The sequence below is a fragment of the Phascolarctos cinereus genome, unplaced genomic scaffold (genome assembly GCF_003287225.1).
Source record: "Phascolarctos cinereus isolate Bilbo 61053 unplaced genomic scaffold, phaCin_HiC Scaffold_2;HRSCAF=192, whole genome shotgun sequence".
Lineage (NCBI taxonomy): Eukaryota > Metazoa > Chordata > Mammalia > Diprotodontia > Phascolarctidae > Phascolarctos > Phascolarctos cinereus.
Genome location: NW_027555625.1, coordinates 144,069,991 through 144,085,844, shown reverse-complemented (window position 1 = coordinate 144,085,844; position 15,854 = coordinate 144,069,991). Strand labels below are relative to the sequence as shown.

The window sequence follows — 15,854 nt, the reverse complement described above, 5'->3', positions numbered from 1 at the left end:
AATATCTTAGAAATGCACTAAGACTTATGGACACCTTGTATTTTAGATAAAGAAACCGAAGTCCAGAGAGATGAAGTAAGTTGGCTCATCCCAGGCCCTAGTACTGTTGATTCCTAGTCTAGTATTCTTTCTACTCTACTTTACTCTCTCCCATGTCAAATGCCCCTCATAGGAATCTGTATAGGTGACAGAATGCTGCTGGTATCTATTTATAAGCAGATAAGGACTCAAGTATATGAATATTAGAAGCATTGCTGAGGTATTCCAAGTGTTATTTTAGAGGCCTTAGTAACCATAGTCCAATATTTTTGGTTGTGTCATCAGCAAAGCACTTATTACTGGTCGCTGTGGCATCATGTAAGTGGGCAGAGGCTGAATGATTTGCTAAAAGTAGTGGCATGGTAATTTGGCTGGGGAATGTGTAGACACAGCCTTAAAGTGTGTTGATATGGGCTGCAATGGAGGCTGTCGTGAAAACTCTAAAGGTGATGAGATGATAATGGTAAATGTTCATGGGGCCAATGCAAATTTTGCAGATCAGAGACAGTTGACTTTCAATTCATATGAATTGAGGAGAGTAATGGAAAAGTCTAAATAAAGGCCAATATAAATTAATTTCTATTTAGTTTTGAAATGAAATATTGAGGTCATAGGACCCAGAACTGGAAGGGACCATAGAGATTACCTAGTACAAACCCCTCACTTTATAGATAAAATAACTGATGCTCATAGAGATAAATGACTTACCAAAAGCCAGAGGGTCAAGTAAATGACCGAGTTGAGATTAAAAACCAGGACACCCCAATTTCCAGTCTAATGCCCTTTCCACTATAGCTCATCCTAGAAAGGATGAATTCAAAGACCACAGAAAATGAATAGCTCCTTTTAGAGATAACAATAGAAAAAAAAACCCCTAGAAATTTTTATCCTGACAGGACTCCAAGCACTCATTACATTTTCTTGCCAAAAACTGGTCTTGACCCTCTCCTTCCCCATCTAGTAACCATCCTTTGACCTTGCTAAGATAATTTTTTGGTACACAATGGCTTCCAGTAACCCAAAGAACAGTCTAGGTGAAAAGGCAGCTATCAGGGCTAGAGCTGTTGAGAGAAAACAAGTAAAGCTATTCCCTTGCTGTTCTCTAAGCTGCAGCTGGTCAGAAATGAGTTCTTATGTTTACAGGAAGCATCAAGATGTGCCTTATAGATAGTTCTGCTGCAGCTGTAGGGAAGTAAATAACTTTGTGAAGAGGCACCTTGCATCTATTTATTCTACCTATAACTGTGGTGGTGCAACTGCTTCTCTTTCATGCGCGCACACACACACACACACACACACACACACACCCCTAGAATCAGGATTTTGCTATTATCCAAACCTGGCACCCTAGTACCCTGCTGCAGTACTCACCACCCTTGGAGTGAGACACACCCCAGCTTGTTCTGGAGTAGGGATCCATCCTTCTTCTTTGTGACCTGGTGCAATTATGGCTCACAAATGAGTTAGAAATAGCACAATCTGATTGTTCCCCTTCCCCCCGCCCCCCACCAGCTGCTCCAACTGCAGCCACTGTGCGGCCACTGCAGCTCTTGCTGCTCCTACCACACTGCTGCTGCTGCATTAGCACAAAAGTGCTGAGGCCAGCAGATTATCCCTCTCAGGAATGGGGGGGGATTTGTGTGCTGGGGACCGGAGTGGGAAGGGTTACCAGCTTTCTGAGATCCATAGCTATACATAGGACAATTTATATCATGGGAGGGCGTTCTGCTTGAAAAAAAGGGGGAAATCCCCAAAGGATGAATTTAAAGACATGTTTGTGGCTTTGGTCAAAAGACTGGGGCCCTGATTGTGCAGCAGTCAGGCATATCAGCTGGGGGAAGAGAAGCAGGTTTTACAGGGTGACCTATACATAGAGAGTAGCCTCTGCATTGTTAATGACGACAATGACTCAGACTTTAAGACACTTAGGGATCAATGCCCTGATTTTTTCTTAAAGGAGAATTTTTTCTCTCTGATAGTTTAAGGGATCCAGAAAGATGTAATTCTATTCAATGGAAAGGTGAAGTGTCAGAACCACAGGGCCAGTTGTACTTAATTAGCTGGAATGAGCAATTGGGGCAAAATAGAACAGAGTCAGAAAACATGATAAACAATAGTTCCTCCAGTGTTTGGCATGATTCCAGGTCCAATCTTGGTACTGATGCACTGAGGGCATTCACCTGCCTTTCTCTACTTTTCCCCATACTCTTCAAGGATTGGTGCTTGCTATGGTATCTGTATTTCAGTTTGATTCAACTCAATTCAATTTCGTTCACTTCAAGAAATATAGTTGTTTGCATGTTGTTTTCTCCCCATTATATTGTGAGTGTTCCTTGAGAGCAGGGACTTGGTTTTTTTGTCTTGTTTTTTGCATCCTCGTCACTTAGCACAATGTCTGGTACATAGCAGGTGTTTAATAAATGCTAGTTGACTTGACTTAACATTTATTAAGCAGATACTGTAATGCATGGTGATGGAAATAGAGATAGGGACAAGACCTATGATTTCACTCATATAGGGAACTTCTCAGTGAAGAAACTCCTTCAAACAATGTAGGTCAGAACCTTGTCTTCGACTTATAGTCTTAGAGAGTTGCTGAGGACACTGAGAGATTAAGCAATTTGCATGAGGTCATATAGCCACTACATTCAGAGACAGTCCTGGATCCTAGGCCTTCCTGGCTTTGAGGCCAGCCTTCTATCCATTATGCCACACTGCTGGGAGTAGAAAGACAAAAATATAGCTCTGCCATCTATGACCTGTGTGGCCTTAGGAAAGTCACATAGCTTCTTTGTGCCTCAGCTTCCCCACTTGCAAAATGAGGACGTTGGATAACGTCTGAGGTCTCAGTTTCAATGCTGGGATCATGATTCTAAACCAGCCTCTGCCTTCATGGAATTCACATTCTACTGGACATTCTTTTTTTTTTCTTTTTCGGTGAGGCAATTGGGGTTAAGTGATTTGCCCAGGGTCACAAAGCTAGTGAGTATCATGTGTCTGAGGCCAGATTTGAACTCAGGTCCTCCTGACTCCAGGGCCAGTGCTCTATCCATCGGACCACCTCCCTGCCCCTCTAAAGGACATTCGTAAGGACATCATGGCCATAATAAAAACAGTACTTTGCTTTTATAGGTAGGATACATGTTCAAAAAATCTTCAGGTATTATCACATGAATGGTATCATTTGTTCTTACAGAGGAATAATAATAATGATAGCTTGCATTTACAAAGCACTTTGAGGTATGATATTCCTGTTATTGAGAGAGGAATAGCGGCACAGAGAATTTAAGTCTTCTTCAGGTTCATTTAGGGAATTTGTGGTCATTGGACCATAGGCTCCAGAGCAAGAATGGACCTAAGAAATCATCTAATCCAACCACATAATTTTACAAATGAGCAAAAAGGCCCAGAGAGGTTAGGTGACTTGCCCAATGACATGCAGATAGGAAGCAGCGGAGGCAGAACTGATTCCAAAACCAGTGCTCTTTTCACTATATTACACTGCCTCTCCCCTATGTTTTGCTGTCTTCATAGAATTTGAGGGGTGGCTCTATCTTATTCTCACCCCGGTCCTTTCTATTCAGCCCAGTGTTTTGTTTGTTTTTGCTGTGCTTCATATATTACTCTCATGATCATCATCATCAATCCTGATTCTTTGCTCTCTGCATAGCTATAGAATACCAGAACTGGAAGGGACCTTAGTGATCACCCAGCCCAACCACCTAATTTTACAGAGGAGGAAACTGAAGTCCATAAATGAGAAGTCACTTGCTCAATGTAATGCAGCCTTTAACAATGAAGCCAGGACCAGAATCCAAAGCTCCTGACTAGAGAGCTTTCTGCTACCCCATAGCTGCCTACAAGCCTAGGCTGGAGTAAATTTATCTCCAGGAGAGACCAGATCAGATGAGAGTAGAAGATATACATATCTTATCTAGGCCAGAGGGAAGGGATGGGTGAGATACCAATTTAAGGCAAGAGATAATATTTTACCCAGTAAGAAGTATCCCACTTCAGAATTTCCTCCCCTAAGATTACTGGGCCCTTTATAAAGAGCCTCTCTTCAGGTATGGCCAGGCAAAGATATAGAAAACAGTGCTTTGATTATCACCCTTTAAAAAAAAAATTCCTGTGAGTCCCTGTTCTTTTTTATTTCCCTTCCTTCTTTGTGATCTCTTCTCTATTCCTCTTCAACTGTATGTGCCAAACACTGGATTCCTAACACACCTGAAAATTTTTTCTAGCCCTGATTTTATTGTAGTTCTCTAGCTAATCTTCCTTTTTCCATGTATCTCTCCTTTCCCCCAAACAGTATGGGGGCTGCTTGGAAAGAACCTGTCACTAGGGACAGATTTGTTCATTTTCCTCTATAAGGTCTTTTTAGAATCAGAGTGCTTTTTGATTATTCCTATATGAAGAAGTTACTATGCTAGGCATTATCTAATTCTATATATGTATATGTATGTGTGTATTCACATATACATACATATGTATTAGGAATCCCCTGCCCCCTGCCATGAAAAAAAAACATCTTTCAAAGTTATTTCATTTTTTGAAATAGGATTCACTTTTTTGAAACAAAGAAATGTATATTTAAATGTCTACCTTGAGATAGTGGAAAGAACAATTGAACTGGAATGAGGAACTCTGGGTAGTAATCCTGGCTTTGGTACTTATGAGCTATTTGACACTGAAAAGTCACTTCACCCTTTCATTGCCTCAGTTTCCATGTCTGTCAGACAAAGGAGTTGGAATCTGTGATTGATAATATTCTTTCTGGCTCTCTGAAGCCTGAAATCTCTTGGATTAAATGGCTTTTCATTCCACAATTAAATGAACATTTTATTATACAAACACATTCCCTGGGGCTTAAATTCAGAAAATAATGAAAAATATTGGAATAAAAATTTGAACTTAGAGCTGTTTTTTACATGGGTCATGGTGGTTGGCATAATGGATAGAGCACCAGCCTTGCAGTGAGAAAGATCTGAGTTCAATTCCTGTCAGACATTTATTCAATGTATGAAATCTGGGTAAGTAATTCAACCTTTCAGAGCTTCAGTTCCTCATCTGCAAAATAGGAATAATACTAGCACCTATCTCACAGGGTTATTTTAAATATACAATAAGATAACACATGTGAAGAGCTTTGTAAATCTTAAAGTGCTATAGAAATGCTAGTTATTATTTTTTAATGGAAGAAAAGAATGCCAGAGAGGGAAGAAAAATAAGAAAAATTAGGGACTTGGTGACAAATTAAAACTTCAGCAGCTTCATAGTTTTTTTTTTCTAGGCTGAGACTATCACTCTCACAATTTGAAATTTTAAGGTCCCTTTGTTATTCCTGAAATCATTATTACCAGACTTAAAAGAACAAGGCTCTAGGAAGTGTGGTGGTGGTTGTGGTGGTGTTGTAGAGAGAAATATCTAGGGCACATTGTCTCTATTTCACAGTAAAGGATACTAAAGTCCAAAGATGAGGATTTGCCTTTAAAGCAAATTAGTGACAGAGTTGTGAATATCATTCTAGTTTTTTTGCTGCTAGTCATGGGCTTGGGCCACTAGGCTGTGCTACTTCAGCACCTAAGACAGCGCCTTGGGTGAGCTGCATAGGCACAACTGGGTATGGTAGCTGTCACAGTACGCTGCTGTTTACAGCAGGTGAATTCTCTGCATGTGATTTAGTCACAGACATAATGAACGAAAAGGCATTTATGAATCGCTGGGTGCTGAGTACTGAGGCTACAAACACAAAAAGTAGAGACAGGATTGGAGTGTGTTTCAAAATAAATATAGCAAGAGGGACTCTTACATTGAATTTCTGGTTTTGCCATTGTTTAAGGATTTTCTTTTTTAAAGGTGTTCTTCAGGTTTAAATAGTACCGTATGTAAAAGGTCCTGGATACCTTTCTCACAGTATCTTCCAAGGGTACATTATCTGACCCTTTCTCTTTTTCTCCATTTCCTATGAAATTCCTTTTACTCCCAACTGATTTAATCTGGGCTCATCTTCTATGGTTTCTTTCTCCTCTCCTGCCTTCCCCCTTCCTGTTCCCTACCTTTCCTCCTTCCTCCTTCCCACTTTGCCCAGTTATGTCTTACAAATGACTGCTAGGTAATGTGTTCATGGGTGAAGTCTATTTCCACCCCAACCCACAATTCCCTCCCAGGTAACAGCTGTACATTTTTGTATGGGTCTTCTAGAGATACAAAAGGAATAACTCCCATGGTGGGAATTTCACAGACCTAGTAGGTCAGATAAGAAAATTGTTTTGGAGAAGGCAGAACCTTGTAAAGTACCACAAATTATACCATTTAGGCAATCTCCTGCCCTGGTTACATGCAGGGCCACCCCAAACACAATTCCACACAATCTACAATGGACAGGATCTAAAAACTAACATATACAACCCTTTCAGGAAGAAATTTTCAGCTCTGGTTGAGGTAGCAGAGTACTAGTCAGGGAAGAGCTCTGGATATAGTCAACCGACCTGGGTTTGCTTCCTTGATGAGTCATTCTTAAGGTATATGATTTTAAATAAGTGACAACTCTTTTGAGATTCAGTTTTATTACCTACAAAATAGGGACAATAATGAGGGCAGCCAGGTTATACAGTGTATAGAACAACAGGCCTGCAGTCAGGAGGACGGGAATTCAAATCCAGCCTCAGACATTTAGTAGCTGTGTGACCCTGGTCAAGTCACTTAACCTTGTTTGCCTCCATTTCCTCATGAGCTGGAGAAGGAAATGGCAAACCGCTTCAGTATTTTTTTTTTGCCAAGAAAACCCCAGATGGGATCATGAAGAGTCAGATATGACAAAAACAAAAAAACAAAAACAAAAGAACATCATGTCATACCTATCTCACAGGACAGCCAGGAGAATCAAATTAGATGGCATATGTAAAATGCTTTGTGAAAGGGCAGCATGATGTCATTTGTTTAAGGTCATTCAGCTCATTAGTGGTGGATTCAAGAAACTAGTGACCAATTCCAGCCCATGGTGGGCGGTGCAGAATTATATGCAGATGGCCCTACACATAGGAAGGAAGGAGACAAGCATTTATTAAGCACCTACTAGGAGCCAGGTACTATGCTAAGTGCTTTACAATTATTATCTCATTTGATCCTCATTATAACCTTGGAAGGTAGGTGCTATTATTATCCCCAATTTACAGTTGAGGAAATTGAGGCAGACAAAGGTTAGGTGATTTGCCCAGGGTCACACAGCTAGTAAGCGTCTAAACCTGGATATGAACTCAGATCTTCCTGACTTCAAGGCTAGTGCTCTATTCAAGGAAACCTTCTGAAACTCAGTTAAATGATCTCAAAAGTGGGGATGATTATATCTGTAGCACTTAATTCGCAAGGCTGTTGTAAGGCTCAAATGAGATAATATAAGAAAAGCAACTTACAAATAACACTTAAAGTATTACATAAACATCAAATTTTGACAAATATATAGTGCAAATATAAATGACTTACCTTTCTAATTATTAATTATTTCTAATTATTGGTGGTTGTGTATTAGAGTGGTTCTTGTATTAGAAACACATCACGGCTGCTTATGCAATCATTCATGCTTTATTAGGCAGTCATAGAACTATTGGCAACAGCCAGTGACAGGTCCCCCAGGCAACCAGAAGCCTTCCAATCCTATGAAGTCTCTAACCCCATAAATTCATAGAGTTATTGCATATTAGAGTTGGAGGGGATTTTAGAGGTCATCTACCCAACTCCATCACTTGCTAGATGAAGAAAATGAAGCCCAGAGAGTGATTTGCCCAAGGTCATGGAGTTGATGAAGCTGGGATTAGAATTCAGCTCTCCAGAGTCTCAGCTCAGTTATTTTTCTGGCAGCCCACCTATACATGGGGTTTCCTTAGGAAAGATCAGCTTCCTCCTATTCATCCTACAGCTGTTTGTGATGGTTATTCTCCCACTTCTCCTAGATTATTTCCCTCCTTTTAAAAAAATTGATGCCTTTGATTTTTATGTCACATTCATTTCAGAATGTCTGTCCCACCATAATGCAATGAGCCCTCCCTTATAGCAAAGCTTTTAAAAGAAAGAAAAAAAGCAATTCAGCAAAATTGACTAATATAGCAACTTCAACTGAAAGTGTATATAATATATGTGTATATTATACCTAGTTTGCCATCTTTTTTAGTCTTGTTTTGGTGAATGTGACTTTAAGAGTAACTGCTTTCCCACCCCCTACCCCTCCACCCCTCCACCCCTGCCCAAGAATGGCTTGGCATCTACAAGGCCATTTTGTTTGCTGTTGTAGTGAAAAGAGTTTGGGCATTCAAATCTTTCACTTGGAGCTGGAAGATCTATTTATATTTGAATCCTAGCTCTGATATTTGCTACATGTATGACCTTGACCAAATCTTCCAATTTTGTCTGGGGGTGGGCCTCTTCATTTATAAAATGAAAAAGTTGAGATGACCTCTAAAGTCACTTTCAGTTCTAAAGGCTGTGATAGTAAATGCAGGTAGTATACATGTTTTATCACTCTCTGGACATCTTAGTTTTAAATAGCAGTTTAGAATGAATGAGAAGATCACAGGACCACAAAATTCCAGAAGTGATGTCACACAAGGTTATGCATAATTAATTACTCAATAAATTGTGCTATACATTCAACCATTTACCAAGTCTTGTTGATTCTGTCTCTGTAGCATCTGTCTTCCTTCCCTCTATTCATATGGCCACCATTTTAATTCAAGACCTGAACACCTCTTGCCAGTAATGTCACAATAGCTTCCTAACTATTCTCATTTCTCCTTTTTTCAACAATCCAGCCTTCCACAGAGATGATCAATTGATATTTTTAAAACACAGGTCTGGTCATGCCACTCCCATGTTCAAGAACCATCAGTGACTCCCTACTACCTCTAGGACAAAATACAAGTTCCTCTATCTGAAGCCAAGTCCTGGAGGACTTAACTCCTTCATACCTGGGACCTCAACACCCTAACTGTGTTACCTTAGCCACCAACTACATCTAGGCCTGGGCTCCAGCCATAATTCACATAACTTCTCACCTAGTCCAGAAAACAAGCCCCAGAGGACTTCATCCTTTTATGCTCAGAACTATTCTCTCATTCCAGTTCTGGAACCATAATCAAATCAACTCTGTTGTTGCTCCTAGAAAGGGTGTGTTAATCTACTCCCCTTATGGCTCTACTGATCTTCTCTATAACTTCCTAAGTCAAAATGTTCCACCCTGTTGAAGATTCTCCTATATGTATTAGTCTTTTTTATTAGAACATAAGCTTCTTGAGGGTGGGAACTCTCTTTGATGTTTTATTTGTTTCTACAAGACTTAGCACAGTGCTTGGTACATATTAAGGGCTTAATAAATGATTTTTCATAAGTGATTTTTTATTCATTATAATCTTCCCCAGAGAAACAAGTAGTATAGTGAATAGATAGTCAACCTTGGAGCCAGAAAGGGTTCAAACCCTGTTTCTGATATATGTTAAGTATGTGATTCTGGGTAAGTCACTTAACCTGTCCTGGGCAACTCTTTAAGACTATATATAAGCTGCAGCGAAAATGCTAGCCTTCATTTATGGGGGGAGTCCCATATATCAATGAAATCACAAGTTCTGTCCCTTTCCTTATCTTTGTACATGTATTTCCCTTAGGTAGAATGTAAACTCCTTTAAGAAAGAGATGGTTACATTTTTCCCTTTGTATTTCCAGTATACCTACTTCATAGTTTGGTGCTTAGTAAATATTTACTGAATTAGATTATAAACTATAAATATTATAAAACTAAGAATACTATAAACTATGAATATTTTAAATATAAATTATTATAATATTATGAATATTATAAACATTTAGAGGTAGGAAAAATCACTTGAGTCTATGATTGGCCCAGACTCACCATGCCCCTGTTTTCCAGGTCATCTTTTTTTTTTTTAAGCAATTGGAGTTAAGTGACTTGCCCAGGGTCACACAGCTAGTAAGTGTCAAGTATTTGTTCTGAGGCCACATTTGAACTCAGGTCCTCCTGACTTCAGGGCCAGTGCTCTATCCACTGTGCCACCTAGCTGCCCCTGGGTCATCTTCATGGCATATCTCCTGTCTCATATTCAGTTCTTCAGATCCAGTTTGGGGGCCCTGAGTTCTAATTGAGGAGAATTCTTCATAACTGGTATGATCTAGACCCACCATGCTGTTGCTCTCCAAGCATCTTCATGATTTGCACTCCTGTACCCTTCCTCTGTCCCTACTCCCAGGCCCTTTCTACTTCTTGCTCTGGGAGCAGTAATCAAAGCAAGCCTACCATTCCTGGAAAGGACCTGTCAATCAATTGCTCTAGGTCTCCATTCACTATCCCTTTGACATCCCAGACTAAATATTGTTCAATAATTTATATTCTGGCTGGGTCCAGAGGTACTAGGGCTGCTTTCTTAGCAGGATCAGCTCCCCCCCACTCATGCCCCTGCCATTTCTGTGCTACTCAGAACTGGCAGCTCTGATAAATTTCAGAATGGAACTTACCTGGCAGTTTGAGATTGGGAGCTAAGAGTTAAGATTTACAAGATTATGTACAAATGTCTCTCCTAACATTTCCTAACTAGAATGTGGTTACACTTTTGTTTTTTAAAATTTATTTTAAAAACTTTTTAACTTAACAATCATCAAATGAAATGATCATTTCCATATGCATAGTAGAATTTTTAAAAGAGGCTTATACATGAAACTGTGGATTTCTGTGGTGTATAACTTGTTTTTTCTATTAAAATGGATATTAAATTCAAGAAGTAATTTTCAAAGCTGTCCTGCTTATTTGTGATTCTTTCTGGATTTCATTCTGTTTTTGTATGTGCATTAAAATGCTTCAATGACCCCCTTTCCTTTATTTTCTTTTTTTCCTTCTTTTTTGGACTTCCTTATCTCTAGCTCCCTCTCCCTTTGATTCATCTTTCATTGGAAAGAAAAAGAAAAAGAAAACCCTTCATCATCAGGCCACTGGAATCATGGCTGAGCATTGTATTGATCAGAGTTCTTAAGTTTTTCATTTTTTAAAAATTAACAAGATTAATTTCTTACTTACTGCCACCCCTCTCTCACATTAGAAAAAAAAAGACCAAGCCCACGTAACAAATATGCATAGTCAAGCAAAACAAATTTATACTTTGGGCATGTCCAAAAACATATGTATCATTTTGTACCCTGAGTTTATTGATTGTAAATGAGTAGCTTCAACATCACTCCACCAGTCTTGCCTGGACATTGCAGCAATCAGAGTTCTTAAATCTTTCTTTTAAAAATTAAGTTAAAAAATTTTAAAGAACATTTATTTTCTCTCCCTCTCATCTCCCCCACATCCTTCTTACCAAAAAAAATTTGTAACAAGTATTCATTGTCAAGCATATTAAATTCCCACATTGGCCATGTCCAAAAGTATATGTCTCATTCTGCATATTTAGTCCATCATTTCTTTGACTGGAGGTGGGTAGCATTCTTCATCATTAGCCTCTGGAATGATGGCTGGTCATTAAATGTTTCAAAGTTGCTTTTGCACTGGATAGAATAATGGAAACACCAGTTGTAAGTGACCTTACAGATCATCTCATGCAACTTCCTACCCCAGTAATCTTTTCCATAAAATCCCTAATGTGTGATCATCTCACCTCTGTATGAACATGTCCATTAACAATGAGGTTATAAGTTTATTCCAAGTGATTTTGGGTCTTTGGGAGTCACATTCCCGTGTTGCCCTCCTTCCTGGATGTGAACTCCTCCTGAACACCAGGTTTATTTGTATACCAGCATAAACAATAGAGGAGACTCCAAAGAGGAGGGGGAAACTCATCTAAAAATTGTAGAGTATAATGATATAAAGCTAGCTCCAGTCCCATTCTCCCCACATCCCCTACAGCTACCAGAAGTGTGTTTGAAGAATGAAGTCAGCAATTCCATATTAAGAATCAAGGTACTGTTAGCTACAGCCAGCATTGTGGGGATGCAGTGGAGGGATTGTTGTCCCCTTGCCTCCACCAAGGTATCTCTCACAAAGCACGCTGAGGTCATTGTCTCCATATGTTCTTCTCAATTCCACTTTTTGTTTGAGGTTTTTCCACAGCTCATGTTGCCATGGTATCTGGGCCCCTTGTCACCATTCAAAAACCCACAGATGAAAAAGAAGAGGATATGGTTCTTTGAGAATAGAACCATTTTTGTTTTTCAAACTAGATCTGATCCTTGAGGCAGGGTTAGAAATTGAAGTTGCAAAGATAATGGTCACTGCCTATCCTGGATTTATTTAGCATCTTGCTCCAAGGAGTACAAATCACTTTTCAGGCATCATCTCATTGATCTTCACAGTGTTCTTAAGAGGTAGAGAAAGGACAGGGATTTTTTTCTTCGTTATTCGGACAATGTAGGAAGTTCATGAGTCCCTATAGCCATGCTCCTTATTCCTTGACTTGTTCTCTCTACTTCAGTCTCCCAATTGGCATAAAAGAGGGGGATGGGTCATAGCTATTTACGCAATGTGAGAAATTCATGAATCTCTATAGTTATACCTTTATTCTTTGACCTTCTCTCTCCCATCTGGTACAAAAGATGGGGATTGGCTACTGACAGGGGGTACTGATGACCCTGTATAACATGGAGAGATCAAGAAAAAGGATCATAAACCAGATAAAAAAATCCAATACTGCATCTAGTATAGAACTGGAAGGGACTTTAGGGACCATTTGGTCATAGGATGATAACATTATGGAACCCTAGATGTACAGTTATGAAGAAAAATAGCTAATGTTTGTATAATGTTTTAAGGTTTGAAAAGCATTTTCCAGATGTTATTTCACTTGATTCTCACAATCCTGTTAAGTAGGTGCTTTTATAGATGAGGAAACTGAAGCAAAACTGAGGGGAGATAAGTGACTTAACCCGCCCAGGGTCACACAGCTAATGAATGTCTGTTGCAGTATTTGAGCTCAGGCCTTCTTGACTTCAAGTCCAACAGTTTTATCCACTTCACTACCTTTTTGCTTCTATAAAGCAGAGATTTTATAGATGGTACAACTTAACACCGTGCTTCCATAGCTTAGCAGATGAGGAAACTGAAGCCAGAAAAGAGGAGGGATTCATAGATAAACAATAAATAGGCCACAAAAATCTCATCATAAAGTTTTTGTAGACATAGTCTAGTTGATTAAAAGATCTACTCTCTTTAAGTCCCACTCATTTTATGTTAGCACTCTTTTCACTCCATTTGCCCCTTCCCACCTTGCTTATCAGAGCATGGGGATTTGGCTGGAGAATGCTTACAGCAAGTGACAATAGTTGTAGGTTCAATAAAGAGGTACCATGTTCAAGGTGAAGGAGGCAGGATAGTCACTGGGCATTTCTACCCTGCTCCATGAATGATAATCTTGGTGCAATTAGAGGAGGTTGGAGGTCATGTCCAAAGAAATGATAGCCTAAAATGAGGAAATCTGTCTTCTCTCAAGTCCACCTAGATCCAAAGTCCACTCTCCATTCCATGAATCCCAGGTCAAAAGTTTGTGCCTTAATGATTTGCCCTGGTGGATGCTCAAGTCCAGCACTGAATTTGAACTGGGCTGGGTTCTTTACACTCCTTAGTCCACTCAAAGGAGGGGTGGACCTGCATTTTCTAGAACACTTGGTTTTGAAGTCATTTTTAAGTCTGTAACTTCTTGTATCTGTAGAGCCACAAGTTTACAGCTGCTAGGTAGAAGTCTTTTTATTATGCATTGTTTTATTATTTTTTTGAATTAGTTATTTGCTTATCAGCTTTATACTGGGCAGAAGAATTACATGCAACATATTGCTTGCTTCTTTGGAAAGCCAGTTAGGTTATGTGACTAAGAATTACCAAAATAAAAGTAGTTCAAAAAGAAGGCAGGGTTTGGCCGGTAGGTGGGGGTGCAGAGGGTAAATTCATAAATCCATACATGCCTTGACAAGATGTCGGCCCTCCATATGATACCCAAGGACACAGATCCTCTATTTCCCATCTTCTCTTTTTCTTGCCCACTTCCTCCTTACCCCTAACAGGGGCCCCTATGTATTACTCTCTCATTTCAGCCATACTTATCATTTGGATAGTCAAGGTTCTTCCTCTTCCCTGAACTCCCCTCCTTCCAACCTCAACCATCTCTTAAAGGAAAAAACCCCAAACTAAAATATTCTCTTGTTGGGCACAATCTTTACTATTAAGAGGGAAAGCCTCATGAGTTCTTCCTTTGAATCTTGTTGCTTTCGCAGAAATTCTTCACCTTTTTTTGTACAATGGACGCTTTGGCAGTCTGGCGAAGCCTTTGCACCCCTGCTTAGAATGTGCATTTTTAGACAATTGAATGAAATACTAAATAGCAGTTAGAGTTTATTTAGATGCAATTTTTTTTTCCTATCAAAGTTCACAGACCCCCGGTTATGATCTGTCCAATGGCTTCTGGCCCTGTCAGCTTGCCCAGAAGCAATCTCCCTCATTTTCTAGAATCTGAAGAGACCTTGTCACCGACACCAAATTCTCACGTGGCTATTATAAATCCTGACATCCTTTCCCTTTTAACTACCTGGGAGAGGGTTGCATCATATGCTAAGGGGAACACTTTCCACTTCCTTTTTCTAAAATGCAACTTTTATTTTATTTTCAATTTACAAGCATTTCCCCCTTCACTATTTTACTTCCCTTCTCAACAGAAAAGAGAAAAACAAAATCCCTGTAACAAATACGCATAATCAAGCAAAATGAATACCTGCATTGGTCATTAGTGGAAGCTAGTTGGTATAGTGGATATAGTGCTGGGCCTAGGGTCAGGAAGACCTGAGTTCAAATCTGGACTCAGACACTTACTAGCTGTGTGACCCTGGGCAAATCACTTAACCCTGTTTGCCTCAGTTTCCTCATCTGTAAAATGAGCTAGAGAAGGAAATGGCAAACCACTCTAGTATCTTTGCCAAGAAAACCTCAAATGGGATCATGACTGAAATAACTGAATGACGAGTATTGGCCATGTCCAAAAATGTAGGCTTCGTTCTTTATCTTGAGTCCGTTACCACTCTTTCAGGAAATGGGAAGGATCATTGGCCTTAGTTGTTGTTTATTGCATTGATCAGAGTTCTTAAGTTTAAACACTTCCTCTTTGTTTAGGAGTCCAAAATGACTCCAATTGCCTTCCCTCCCATTTGTTCTCTTAAGCAACTAGGAGTGATTAGTCAAATTATTCAAGGCTGTCAAGTATCTTTGCTTGGGATTTCCTCTAAGGGGATAAGAGTGGAGAAAAGGCTGTGTTCTCCTGGTTCTTGAAGAGCCATTTATCATGGGAAAGGGAAGAGAGGATCTTCAATTCCAGTGCCCACTGTTGGCTATGGATCATGTCTTTTCCTCTTGTTCTGCTCTCAGCATTGGCTGATGAGCCCTAGCATCACTGAAAGCCCTGGTTTTTTTCCCTTAAAGATCTCTAAAGAGGAAGTTGACCTTTCACTGTGGGGAACATTGAGGGCTGAGTGAAATTCCTTTGAATTGTCACATTTCTGTCCTTCCCCCATTCCCAGCCAATTTTGGGTCCTGAAATGGGTAACAACTGCAGTATGTGAAGATTATGATTGAGAAATGTGAAAATTTTCAGAATTCCAGTAAGTCCAAAGGTGAAAGGAAGGGAAAAAAATTTTTTTAATTACTTTATCTTCAGTAGACCTCTTTATATGACATGATCAATAGGGCCACCCTTCCCTTCTCACTGTCTGAGAGAATTGGAGGGGGAGGAGACTCCATTATCTCAGGAACATCTAGGTCCAGCTCACTTTCAATTTTC

At 39.6% G+C, this 15,854-nt stretch overlaps 1 long non-coding RNA gene across 1 annotated transcript in view; it reads right to left on the bottom strand.

Annotated features, from left to right (window-relative positions):
- Positions 1–10,831: 10,831 nt before the first annotated feature.
- Positions 10,832–15,854, bottom strand: part of LOC110210100 (uncharacterized) — a 100,652-nt gene continuing 95,629 nt past the window's right edge. Inside the window, exon 5 of the long non-coding RNA XR_013484607.1 lies at positions 10,832–11,586. This is a non-coding gene — a long non-coding RNA (uncharacterized LOC110210100). The remainder of the gene's footprint in view (positions 11,587–15,854) is intronic.